We start from the raw sequence: 13613 nt of genomic DNA on the forward strand, positions 1-13613 counted from the left end.
TCAAATCTAAAAATCTCAAATAGAAAACCGAAGAAAATGAACAACAATGACAAATGGTTTGATAAAGAATGCAAAAATCTAAGAAATAAATTGAGGAACCTGTCCAACCAAAAACATAGAGACCCGGAAAACCTGAGTCTACGCCTTCACTATGGCGAATCACTAAAACAATACAGAAATACACTACGGAAAAAGAAGGAACAGCACGTCAGAAATCAGCTCAATGTAATTGAAGACTCCATAGACTCTAACCAATTCTGGGAAAATTGGAAAACACTAAACAAACAACAACACGAAGAATTATCTATCCAAAATGGAGATGTATGGGTAAACCACTTCTCCAATCTTTTTGGCTCTATAACAAAGAATAAAGAACAAAAACATATACATGATCAAATACAAATCCTAGAATCAACTATTAAAGACTACCAGAACCCATTGGATTCTCCAATTACCTTGAATGAGTTACAGGACAAAATAAAAACCCTCAAACCCAAAAAGGCCTGTGGTGTTGATGGTATCCTTAATGAAATGATCAAATATACAGACAACAAATTCCAATTGGCTATACTAAAACTCTTTAACATCGTCCTTAGCTCTGGCATCTTCCCCAATATTTGGAACCAAGGACTGATCACCCCAATCCACAAAAGTGGAGACAAATTTGACCCCAATAACTACCGTGGAATATGCGTCAACAGTAACCTTGGGAAAATACTCTGCATTATCATTAACAGCAGACTCGTACATTTCCTCAATGAAAACAATGTACTGAGCAAATGTCAAATTGGCTTTTTACCAAATTACCGTACAACAGACCATGTATTCACCCTACACACCCTAATTGACAACCAAACAAACCAAAACAAAGGCAAAGTCTTCTCATGCTTTGTTGATTTCAAAAAAGCCTTCGACTCAATTTGGCATGAGGGTCTGCTATACAAATTGATGGAAAGTGGTGTTGGGGGTAAAACATACGACATTATAAAATCCATGTACACAAACAACAAGTGTGCGGTTAAAATTGGCAAAAAACACACACATTTCTTCACACAGGGTCGTGGGGTGAGACAGGGATGCAGCTTAAGCCCCACCCTCTTCAACATATATATCAACGAATTGGCGCGGGCACTAGAACAGTCTGCAGCACCCGGTCTCACCCTACTAGAATCCGAAGTCAAATGTCTACTGTTTGCTGATGATCTGGTGCTTCTGTCACCAACCAAGGAGGGCCTACAGCAGCACCTAGATCTTCTGCACAGATTCTGTCAGACCTGGGCCCTGACAGTAAATCTCAGTAAGACCAAAATAATGGTGTTCCAAAAAAGGTCCAGTCACCAGGACCACAAATTCCATCTAGACACCGTTGCCCTAGAGCACACAAAAAACTATACATACCTCGGCCTAAACATCAGCACCACAGGTAACTTCCACAAAGCTGTGAACGATCTGAGAGACAAGGCAAGAAGGGCCTTCTATGCCATCAAAAGGAACATAAATTTCAACATACCAATTAGGATCTGGCTAAAAATACTTGAATCAGTCATAGAGCCCATTGCCCTTTATGGTTGTGAGGTCTGGGGTCCGCTCACCAACCAAGATTTCACAAAATGGGACAAACACCAAATTGAGACTCTGCATGCAGAATTCTGCAAAAATATCCTCCGTGTACAACGTAGAACACCAAATAATGCATGCAGAGCAGAATTAGGCCGATACCCACTAATTATCAAAATCCAGAAAAGAGCCGTTAAATTCTACAACCACCTAAAAGGAAGCGATTCCCAAACCTTCCATAACAAAGCCATCACCTACAGAGAGATGAACCTGGAGAAGAGTCCCCTAAGCAAGCTGGTCCTAGGGCTCTGTTCACAAACACAAACACACCCCACAGAGCCCCAGGACAACAGCACAATTAGACCCAACCAAATCATGAGAAAACAAAAAGATAATTACTTGACACATTGGAAAGAATTAACAAAAAAACAGAGCAAACTAGAATGCTATTTGGCCCTAAACAGAGAGTACACAGTGGCAGAATACCTGACCACTGTGACTGACCCAAACTTAAGGAAAGCTTTGACTATGTACAGACTCAGTGAGCATAGCCTTGCTATTGAGAAAGGCCGCCGTAGGCAGACATGGCTCTCAAGAGAAGACAGGCTATGTGCACACTGCCCACAAAATGAGGTGGAAACTGAGCTGCACTTCCTAACCTCCTGCCCAATGTATGACCATATTAGAGAGACATATTTCCCTCAGATTACACAGATCCACAAAGAATTCGAAAACAAATCCAATTTTGATAAACTCCCATATCTACTGGGTGAAATTCCACAGTGTGCCATCACAGCAGCAAGATTTGTGACCTGTTGCCACAAGAAAAGGGCAACCAGTGAAGAACAAACACCACTGTAAATACAACCCATATTTATGTTTATTTATTTTAACTTGTGTGCTTTAACCATTTGTACATTGTTACAACACTGCATATATATAATATGACATTTGTAATGTCTTTATTGTTTTGAAACTTCTGTATGTGTAATGTTTACTGTTCATTTTTATTGTTTATTTGACTTTTGTATATTACCTACCTCACTTGCTTTGGCAATGTTAACACATGTTTCCCATGCCAATAAAGCCCCTTGAATTGAAAAAATTGAATTGAATTGAAAGAGAGAGAGAGAGAGAGAGAGAGAGAGGAGAAAGAGAGAGAGAGAGAGAGAGAGAGAGAGAGAGAGAGAGAGAGAGAGAGAGAGAGGAGAGAGAGAGAGAGAGAGAGACAGAGAGAGACAGAGAAAGAGAGCAACAGAGAAAGAGAGCAACAGAGAGAGAGAGAGAGAGAGAGAGAGAGAGAGAGAGAGAGAGAGAGAGAGAGAGAGAGAGAGAGAGAGAGAGAGAGAGAGAGACAGAGAGAGACAGAGAGAGACAGAGAGAGACAGAGAAAGAGAGCGACAGAGAGAGAGAGCGACAGAGAGAGAGAGCGACAGAGAGAGAGAGCGACAGAGAGAGGTAGAGAGAGAGAGACAGAGAGAGAGAGCGACAGAGAGACATAGATAGGTAGAGAGAGAAAGACAGAGAGGGAGACCGAGAGAGAGAGAGAGAGAGAGAGAGAGAGAGAGAGAGGAGAAAGAGAGAGAGAGAGGAGAAAGAGAGAGAGAGAGAGAGAGAGAGAGAGAGAGAGCAGAGAGAGAGAGAGCACCAGAGAGAGAGAGAGAGAGAGCGAGAGAGCGAGAGAGCGAGAGAGCGAGAGAGCGAGAGAGAGAGAGAGAGAGCGAGAGAGCGAGAGAGCGAGAGAGAGAGAGAGAGAGAGAGAGACAGAGAAAGAGAGCGACAGAGAGAGAGCAACAGAGAGAGAGAGCGACAGAGAAAGAGAGCAACAGAGAAAGAGAGCAACAGAGAGAGAGAGCGACAGAGAGACATAGATAGGTAGAGAGAGAAAGACAGAGAGGGAGACCGAGAGAGACAGAGAGGGAGATTGAAAGAGCATGGACAAGTGAGAATAGGTAGGGAACGGTTATAAAGAGCTGGTGAGTCAGAAAGTACAGTCAAGAGTTTTATCGAGCTTGGCTGCTTGGCTCATCAACCAGAATTAATAAGAGTTCACATCTATATTGAGTGTATTACTGAGAGTAAGAAGAGGAGGAAGGCAGAAAGAGAGAGACAGCTCTCCGTCTTCTCTGTCTACTGAAGGAGAGACGAGTAACACCCGCAGCAGGACAGACAGGATCCATGCCTCCAGGCTATTCACAATGAAGTGTGTGTTAAAATATAATAGATTTATCAATGAATGACTGTATGATTTCCTACTCTATCAAATCTAATTCTCTCACTTTGAGCGGCTGGGTGCGTGTTGGGTGTGCGATAAAGTCTTGCACGAGCACCCACTCTCTCTCTTACTTACCCTGGTGTGAGCATGAAAGCACACACACACTTGTACCAGCAACCAACTCCTTCTAATTAGACACAGCAGCTTCCAGCTGGGTATCTCTTCTCCCTCTTTTCCCTCTCCCCTCTCTTCTTCCTCACTTCCTTCCCCCTTTCATTTTTAACACTGGGATATAAATACAGCTTAAAAAGGCCACAGGTTAGACTGACAGCCGTACACACACACAGGTAATGATTCTCCTAAAGGTCTGTGTGTGTGTGTGTGCGTAAAGCCTGGCTGAAAAACACACACAGAGCTCCATACCTCACTCCCTGGACTGACTGGTAGCCTACACCATCAGTGGCAAATGCCATAGGCTCGCTCCCTCTCACAGAGAAATATGAAGCCTGCAGCAGTACTGTATTAATACCACCTATAGGTATTAGTAGACTATAGTATTGTATATGGAATTAAGAATATATAAATATATGGATGAGCAATTTCAGAGCGGCATAGACTAAGACACAGAAGAACAGAACAGAATACAGTACATACAAATGAGATGAGATAATGCAAAATATGTTTTTCTTTTAAAAGTAGAGTGACCAGTGTTCCATTTATTAAAGTGGCCAGTTATTTCAAGTCTATATATATTGGGCAGCAGCCTCTAATGCTAGTGATGGCTATTTAACAGTCTGATGGCCTTGAGATAGAAGTTGTTTTTCAGTCTCTCGGTCCCTTGTACTGTACTGACCTCGCCTTCTGGATAATTCGGGGTGAACAGGCAGTGGCTCGGCTGGTTGTTGTCCTTTGTTATCTTTTTGTCCTTCCTGTGATGTAGGTGTCCTGGAAGGCAGGTAGTTTGCCCCCGGTGATGCGTTGGGTAGACCGCACCACCCTCTGGAGAGCCCTGTGGTTGTGGGTGGTGCAGTAGCCATTCCAGGCGGTGATACAGCCCGAAAAAAGGATGCTCTCAATTGTGCATCTGTAAAAGTTTGTGAGGGTTCTAGGTGCCAAGCCACATTTCTTCAATCTCCTGAGGTTGAAGAGGTGCTGTTGGACCTTCTTCACCACACTGTTTGTGTGGGCGGACCATTTCTGTTTGTCAGTGATGTGTACGCCGAGGAACTTGAAGCTTTCGACCTTCTCCACTGCGGTCCTGTCGATGTGGATAGGGGCGTGCTCACTCTGCTATTTCCTGAAGTCCACGATCATCTCCTTAGATTTGTTAACGTTGAGTGAGAGGTTAATTTCCTGGCACCACACTCCCAGACCCCACACCTCCTCCCTGTATCGTCATTTTTGGTAATCAAGCCTACTACTGTTGTATCGTCAGCTAACTTGATTATAGAGTTAGAGGTGTGCTTCGCTACACAGTCATGGGTGAACAGGGAGTAAAGGAGGGGGTTGAGCACGCACCCTTGTGTTGTTTCCTACCTGGACTGTGCATTCTCTGAGAATGCGGCTGGGAATGCCGTCTGGGCCAGCAGCTTTGCGGGGGTTAACACACTTAAATGTCTTACTCACGTCGGCCACGGAGAAGGAGAGCACACAGTCCTTGGTAGCGGGCCGCGTCGGTGGCACTGTGTTATCCTCAAAGCAGCCATTAGCCGTGGTACATTGGCCATATACCACAAACCGCCCTACTTTCGGCAAATCTGACCACGACTCCCGTGGCTTATTGCTTAAGTATAGCATAGTTACAGTGCATTCAGCAAGTATTCAAATTTTGTTACGTGTCGTGTCTTTGGCATCATTAAAGTGAAGACTTATTTTATCAAATCAATTCTCTGTAATTATTATTACGTGGTTAAACTAATCATGTACATGTAATTAACTAGGAAGTTGGGGCACCAAGGAAAATCTTCAGATTACAAAGTTATAATTTTCCTAATATAACTCTTCAGATATATAAATATCTGATCAATTAGTCTTCTAATTAATTAATTATTCTTTACCTCACTTTAGTCTCATTCCAAACGTCGTAAATTGTTGGTTATCTGCACAAACCCAGCCTTTACTATGAATCATCCATACACCAATTGGCTTAAATCATAAATTTACTAATTAACTAAATAATCACAGAAATGCATAAACCAACAAACAGTAGATATGGTTACAAGGAAATGATAGGGGAGGTTCCCTAGTGGGCTAAGCCGATATGACGGCTTGGTGGACAAAGGGAAGTGGGTGTGGACTGAGAAGGGCGCGAAAGACAAAAGAGTCACTATACAGTTGATAATTATATTAATTGAAATGCTAATCCTTTGCACATGAACGCTCACTCATTCGGGAATAATTGCAATCAATATATATTTACGCTCAGTGTGTCGTCGTGATCTCTGTTGGAATCGTCCGTCTTTCAGTTGGAAAGTTCATCCACGCGTCACTCTCTCTGCTTCCTTGAAGTCTTTCGTGGTTAGGATGGATACTTCAGAGTACCATTCAGAAATGTTCTTATAGAATAGATGTTTCGGCGGTTGTCGGTCTTCGCATCCAACGGTACATAATTTCTAGCTGCAGACTAGTAATTAGTATCTAAGATTTGCTCTTATTCTGTCGGGATCGATAGTCTCAGCGTTTAACCATTTCCACCCGTGTAGCCAATGCTCCACGTGGTTTGGTTAGGAATTCAACAACCATTACAACCTTAGCTTATACTGAGGTTTTTGAGGTCTCTACTCAAACCTTTGCCCCCTTGGTAATCGAGGTACGCATGGTCTGAAGAGGATTTCTTCAGATGGGGTTTTTATTCCTAACAGTAGAAAAGGGCTGTCCCATGAGCCAGATCATGTCGGTGCTCATGGAGGCTGGCCAATATCTTAGTTAAACTTTAAAGGGAATACAATTCTCTCACATTAACAGTTTAAAATCACATTACATAATTTCACAAATAGTTTCATCTTTACTCATTCATTTTATACAATAATTAGACGCAAACCTCATAACGGAGGCTCCTGTATAAACAGAGTTATGGTAATGTGGCTGTATTGTCTTTCATGAGGTCTCAACATGAAACAAAACGGACTGGGTCGTAGCTGGCTTCTCCACCGACCGTTTACATATTCTCCAAAACATGGATATTGTTCAGTTCTCAAGTTCTGTGATGTACAAGAAGTTCCTTTGTTCTACTGTGAAACTCTCTCTCTCTATACTGCAAGGCCATGAGGAGAGAGTCTCCTCCAGGAATTTACGACCTGAGATAACAGAACCTGGGTGTAGGAGGGAGAGAGAGGTGGTGAGAGAGAGGGGGATGGTACTCGCTATACCAAAGAGGGCCACGTCATGACATACGTTACAGCCTTATTCTAAAATGGATTAAATTGGGTTTTTTCCACTCTTCAATCTACACACAATACCCCATAATGACAAAGAAAAAACAGGTTTTAGACATTTTTGCAAATTTATTACAATTAAAAAACTGAAATATCACATTTAAATCAGTATTCAGACCCTTTACTCAGTACTTTGTTGAAGCACCTTTGGCAGTGATTACAGCCTCAAGTCCACAATACACCTGTATTTGGGGAGTTTATCCCATTCTTCTCTGCAGATCCTATTAAGCTCTGTCAGGTTGGATGGGGAGCGTCGTTGCACAGCTATTTTCAGGTCTCTCCAGAGATGTTCGATCAGGTTCAAGACCGGGCTCTGGCTGGCCCACTCAAGAACATTCAGAGACTTGTCCCAAAGCCACTCCTTGGCTGTGTGCTTAGGGTTGTTGTCCTGTTGGAAGGTGAACCTTCGCCCATGTCTGAGATCCTGAGTGCTCTGGAGAAGGTTTCAATCTTGGTTTCATCTGACCAGAGAATCTTGTTTCTCATGATCATTGAGTCATTACGTGCCTATTGCCAAACTCTAAGCAGGCTGTCATGTGCCTTTTACCGAGGAGTGGCTTCCGTCTGTCCACTCTACCATAAAGGCCTGAGTGGTGGAGTGCTACATAGATGGTTGTCGTTCTGGAAGGTTCTCCCATCTCCACAGAGGAACTCTGGAGCTCTGTCAGAGTGACCTTCGGGTTCTTGGTCACCTGCCTGACCAAGCTTGGTTCTTCTCCCCCGATTGCTCAGTTTGGCCGGGCGGTCAGCTCTAGAAAGAGTCTTGGTGGTTCCAAACATCTTCCATTTAAGAATGATGGAGGCCCTTGTGTTCTTGGGGACCTTCAATGCTGCAGACATTTTTTGGTACCCTTCCCCAGATCTGTTCTTCGACACAATCCTGTGTCAGAGCTCTACTGACAATTCCTTCGACTTCATGGTTTGGTTTTTGCTCTGACATGCACTGTCAACTGTGGGACCTTATATAGACAGGTGGACTCCAATCAAGTTGTACAAACAAAAGTTATCTAAATTTTTTATTTTTAACAAATTTGATAAAACGTATAAAAACCTGTTTTGAGCTTTGTCTTTATGGGGTATTGTGTGTAGATTGATGAGGGTGGGAAACTATTTAATCAATTTTAGAATAAGGCTGTAACGTAACAAAATATGGAAAAAGTCAAGGGGGTCTGAATACTTTCCGAATGCACTGTATATACAGATGCACAACATTCCAAGCTTCACTGAAATACCTCATCTTCCATTGAGGGGCTTCATTCCCATCAGTGCTTTCATATCAAGTCAAGAGCCATCTCACCCCATCATCACATTGGCTGATTTACTAACGAGCACTTTAATCATTGGTAAATGGCGTTTTTTTTGGTTGGGGCAGGTGATGAATATTCCCTCAGATTGAAATACATACGATATTCAGATAAGGTCATTACGGATGCATAACAGATCCATTTCAGTGGGAGGCACCCACTCTCCATCAGTCTCAATCGGCTGCTCTGGTCTGGGCTTGTTGGTGCTGGAGGAGCCATTAAAAACTCAGGCAGGGGGAGTAATACCTTCATTTGTCACCATATGAGACATTAGGAGGGGTGCTGCCTGGGGGGAGGATCAGTCTCTAGCGTCACAGTGGCACAGAGAAGGCGGTGAGTTTGATGGGGCGCAGGGGGTTGGTCTTTCCCATGTGGGAACCATATTTCAGTAATCAGCTTTCTACAGCAGTGTTAATCAAGTACATGCCTCGAGGACCGCAGGGGCGATCAGGGATTGATTCAGACCAAAAATATAAAGAATTGTACACACTATTCCAAGTCATATGCCAAGCTTTTTGAGAAGACGTACAGTACCAGTCAAAAGTTTGGACACACCTACTCATTCACGGGTTTTTGTAGAATAATAGAATAATAGTGAAGACATCAAAACTATGAAATAACACATATGGATTTATGTAGTAACCAAAAAAGTATTAAATAAATATATTTTGGATTCTTCAAAGTAGCCACCCTTTGCCTTGATGACAGCTTTGCACACTCTTGGCATTCTGTAAACCAGCTTCATGAGCAATGCTTTTACAACAATCTTGAATGAGTTCCCACATATGCTGAGCACTTGATGGCTGCTTTTTCCTTCAGTCCTTCGCTTTTCCTCCAACTCGACCCAAACCATCTCATTTGGCTTGAGGTCGGGTGATTGTGGCCAGGTCATCTGATGCAGCATCACTCTCCTTCTTGGTCAAATAGCCCTTACACAGTCTGGAGGTGTGTTTTGGGTCATTGTCCTGTTGAAAAACAAATGATAGTCCCACTCAGCGCAAACCAGATGGGATGGCGTATCGCTGCAGAATGCTGTGGTAGCCATTCTGGTTAAGTGTGCCGTGAATTCTAAATAAATCACTGACAGTGTCACCCGCAAAGCATCCCCACACCATCACACCTCCTCCTCCATGCTTCATGGTGGGAACCACACATGCGGAGATCATCTGTTCACCTACTCTGCGTCTCACAAAGACAAGGTGCTTGGAAACAAAAAATCTCAAATTTGGACTCATCAGAACAAAAGGACAGATTTCCACCAGTCTAATGTCCATTGCTCATGTTTCTTGATCCAAGCAATTCTCATATTATTATTGGTGTCCTTTATTAGTGGTGTCTTTGCAGCAATTCGACCACGAAGGCCTGATTCACACAGTCTCCTCTGAACAGCTGATGTTGAGATGTGTTTGTTACTTGAACTCTGTGAAGCATTTATTTGGGCTGCAATCTGAGGTGCAGTTAAGTCTAATTAACTTATCCTCTGCAGCAGAGGTAACTCTGGGTCTTCCTTTCCTGTGGCGGTCATCATGAGAGCCAGTTTCATCATAGCGCTCAAAAGTTTTTGGGACTGCACTTGAAGAAACGGATTGACTGACCTTCCTGTCTTAAAGTAATGATGTACTGTTACTTATCTTTACTTATTTGAGCTGTTCTTGCCATAATATAGACCTGGTCTTTTACCAAATAGGGTTATCTTCTGTATACCACCCATACCTTGTCACAACTCAACTGATTGGCTCAAACGCATTAAGAAGAAAATAAATTCCACAAATTAACAAGGCACACCTGTTAATTGAAATGCATTCCAGGTGACTAACTCATGAAGCAAGTTGAGAGAATGCTAAGAGTGTGCAAAGCTGTCATTAAGGCAAAGGGTGGCTACTTTGAAGAGTCTAAAATATAAAATATATTTCTATTTGTTTAACACTTTTTTGGTAACTACTTGATTCCATATGTGTTATTTCACAGTTTTGATGTCTTCACTATTATTCTACAATGTAGAAAATAGTTTTGTTTTTTTTACTTAAAAAAAAAACTTGAATGAGTATGTGTCCAAACATGTGACTAGTACTGTAAGTTTGTTGACTCACTAGCAACATTTAACGACAGCGAGTTGTGTGTAGGTGAGCGCCTGGCATTGCTATTACCATGTTGTCAAGGCGAGTGGAGAGACTCTTCAGACTCTTGTGCCATTCAGCGACTGACTGAACAGCCTTGTGCTTGGGGGATGTAACCATCTTGACATTTGATGTGTCATACATGACAGCAAAATAGAGGGCTTGTGGATCTAATTCCATGATGGATGGTCTACTCCTGGAAAAGGTGCAAAGTTCAACTCGACTTAAGTACCATGGTTGATAGAACCATTAGTAAGAGAGTGGGACTTTACAATAGATCAAAGTGCTCTGAGCAGTGGCCACTTTGCTAATACGGCTAACCTGCTAATCTTGTGATAGTCTAAATGCATTAAATAACACCAGATAAGTGTGTGAGAGTCACTGTGGAAGCTAAGTTTAATAGCATCCAGTCAATCATCGTTATCATTTTTGTAATTTATTACAATCCCCATTCACAGAAATTTTGGTGTCCCATTCTCTTCGAAAAACCGTCACACTCCTGTCATAGCGCTGTCGCTAGGCTATCATAAAAATGTCACGCTGTCACCATAAAGTGTCAGAAACTGCCATAAAGCTGTCATACGGCCGTAATTATTCTGTTATAGCGCCGTCTTCTTGACTCTACATAATAAGTGTTGACAAGGTCAGAATGACTACAGAAATAGCACAAAATCATCTAATTGCCAGGTAAGAGTTTGGTCTGTGTGCTAGAAAAGGCTTGCCTGACGACTCATCCTGAATTTCATTCCGCTGCTCTAATCGATCGCTAGACACATTGTCTGAAACTGCTATCCTCGAAGTTGATGAGGGGCGTTGTACAAAACAAATTCATCAGCGATTGGATCGTCTCCAACCAATCAGACTATCATAGTTGATAACGTCATCATGCAGGCCGGCTCAGGCCCAACCCAGCGGTTTCTGGGACCAATCAGAGTGGTCAGAATGTGTTCACATTCTACAAGATGTCCAGAAAGAAACACTAGTGGGCGTGGTGTTGAGCCGGTGGATGGGTAGTCAGGTTAAGAAAAGACTGGAGTTGGCAAAGAAGTGTGAAGAGAAGAAAACTCGAAATTCGATGGTTTGGATAGAACATCTCTCATTAGCTAGAGAGTTGGAGAGAAGCCGGCAAACAGACATGTGCATCTTCAAAGCGGTAGAGAAAAATTGCCCGTAATATGCAATATGCCATTCTAGGCATGTTAAAAGGGCTGAGGTGGCCGCGAAAAGACGTATATAGCATAAGTGCCCTAATGCATCAGCTATGAGGGGATACAGAAATAAACCATTCTGGAAATGAATTATAATGGTTTCCTATCAGCTCTCATCACTCCAATCCCTAGAGATGATCAACACTCCTTTTCTAGGTAGGAGGGGTGGGATTACCATTCCTAGTATTGGGGGTGAAGTGTATGCAGAGACACACACAGAGACAGACAAACAAAAACACTCTTCCATGTACAGTAAATAACTTTGTTCTCGGCTTCCTGTGTTCTCTCTCTGTGGTCAAAGTTTACTGTATTTAGTTGATGATGAAATTGAAGTTTGCTGGTTTTCGCTCAAGCCCTGTCAAAGCGGGTGTGTATGTGTACGCGTGCACAGGCACGTGCACACACACAGTCAGCATGGAAACAGAGGTGTAGAGGAATATGGGAGAGAATACTTAGTGAAACTACTGAGTCAAGACAAATGATCTATAACTGTATCTAAATATTCCTCTTTCAGTGTAAGGTAGAGTAAACATGAGGACATGGCTTGGAGATAAAGGGAAGTGGACACGATACTAGGCTTAGGCAGTATACCGTATATACCGTATACCGGGGTATTTGGAAATAGCCACATGCTGGTTTTTCAAAACCGTTGAAACAATTTCTTCAATACATTTGAATATTTGCAACTTATTTTTAAGGAAATACCTGCAGTCAACTTGTGCAATGCTTTATGAGATAAAGCAGATTGCGCTCTTCATTTCACCTGTCACATTATTTTACATGATGAAGCTTACCATAGTTCACCAGAACAGTTGAGCCAGTCATGTGTTTGTTTGTAAATAGCACAACGGGAGAGAGCGGGAGCAGGTGAGTCCAGCTGTCTATTGACAGGGGTCGCGTTTCATATTGAAAGTCAAAAGTTTTTTTTGCTTCAATAGAGTGATCAGGGACGTGCAACTATAGTTATCCTTCACAGAAAATACATTAGTGCAACATATTTGGCAAAAAATTGCTTCATTTTCATCAGATGACAACAAAAGTACAACGCTATTTGCCTGGCAGCCACACAAGTAAATGAGCTTACAATGAAAAAGCAAGGTCTTTTTTGCAAAAAGACCATCATATGGCCATCATATTTCTAATGTTTAGGCCTATCAGAGAAAGAATATAGCCAGCTACATTTCCAACTGTTTTGCTTAAAGTTAATCTTGCACTATACTGGAGAAAAGTAGGCAGGCTACGCCGAGAAAAGTACCAGGGAAAAGTAGCTAGACATCAGTCAGAGCGCTGTCTGCTGAATGCCCAATCATGAATTCTCATCCAAGTGGAGAAGTGCAACTGAAGCACAAAATTAGTCTGATGCCGAGCAGAAATTACAATAAGAAGCATTTTAGATCTGCGTTTACAAAACGCAGCAAGATATATATTTTTTTCCTGAGTGAAAAAATGCAGAATTACGAGTTAACACGACCCCTAGTTTAACTTGCTATCTAAGTAAGTGGCTCAAGTAATACCTTTCTGCCGTGTTTGAGACGTCAAAGACCTTCGGATGACTTATTTGTACAGCTGCCACTGCCATCTTGATTTCCTTGCATTTTTTTCTCCTCTCCATTCTTGGCCCGTCTGCTCCTCCCCCTTTTCTCTGAGCAGGCAGGCCCGTTGCCCTAGCGACTCCACACAGACACAGCATGTAGACATACTGCTGGAGAGCCAGTACTGTATGCATCTAAACTTCGTTCATTTGCACAATGTATCTTGTTCACATTTGCTTGTTAAAG

At 42.5% G+C, this 13613-nt stretch overlaps 1 protein-coding gene across 2 annotated transcripts in view; it reads right to left on the minus strand.

The window, feature by feature from the left end:
- Positions 1-13613, minus strand: part of LOC139570182 (zinc transporter ZIP11-like) — a 144278-nt gene that overhangs the window by 23492 nt on the left and 107173 nt on the right. The gene's annotated exons all lie outside the window — the stretch shown is intronic.

Source organism: Salvelinus alpinus, chromosome 3 (genome assembly GCF_045679555.1).
Source record: "Salvelinus alpinus chromosome 3, SLU_Salpinus.1, whole genome shotgun sequence".
Classification (NCBI taxonomy): domain Eukaryota; kingdom Metazoa; phylum Chordata; class Actinopteri; order Salmoniformes; family Salmonidae; genus Salvelinus; species Salvelinus alpinus.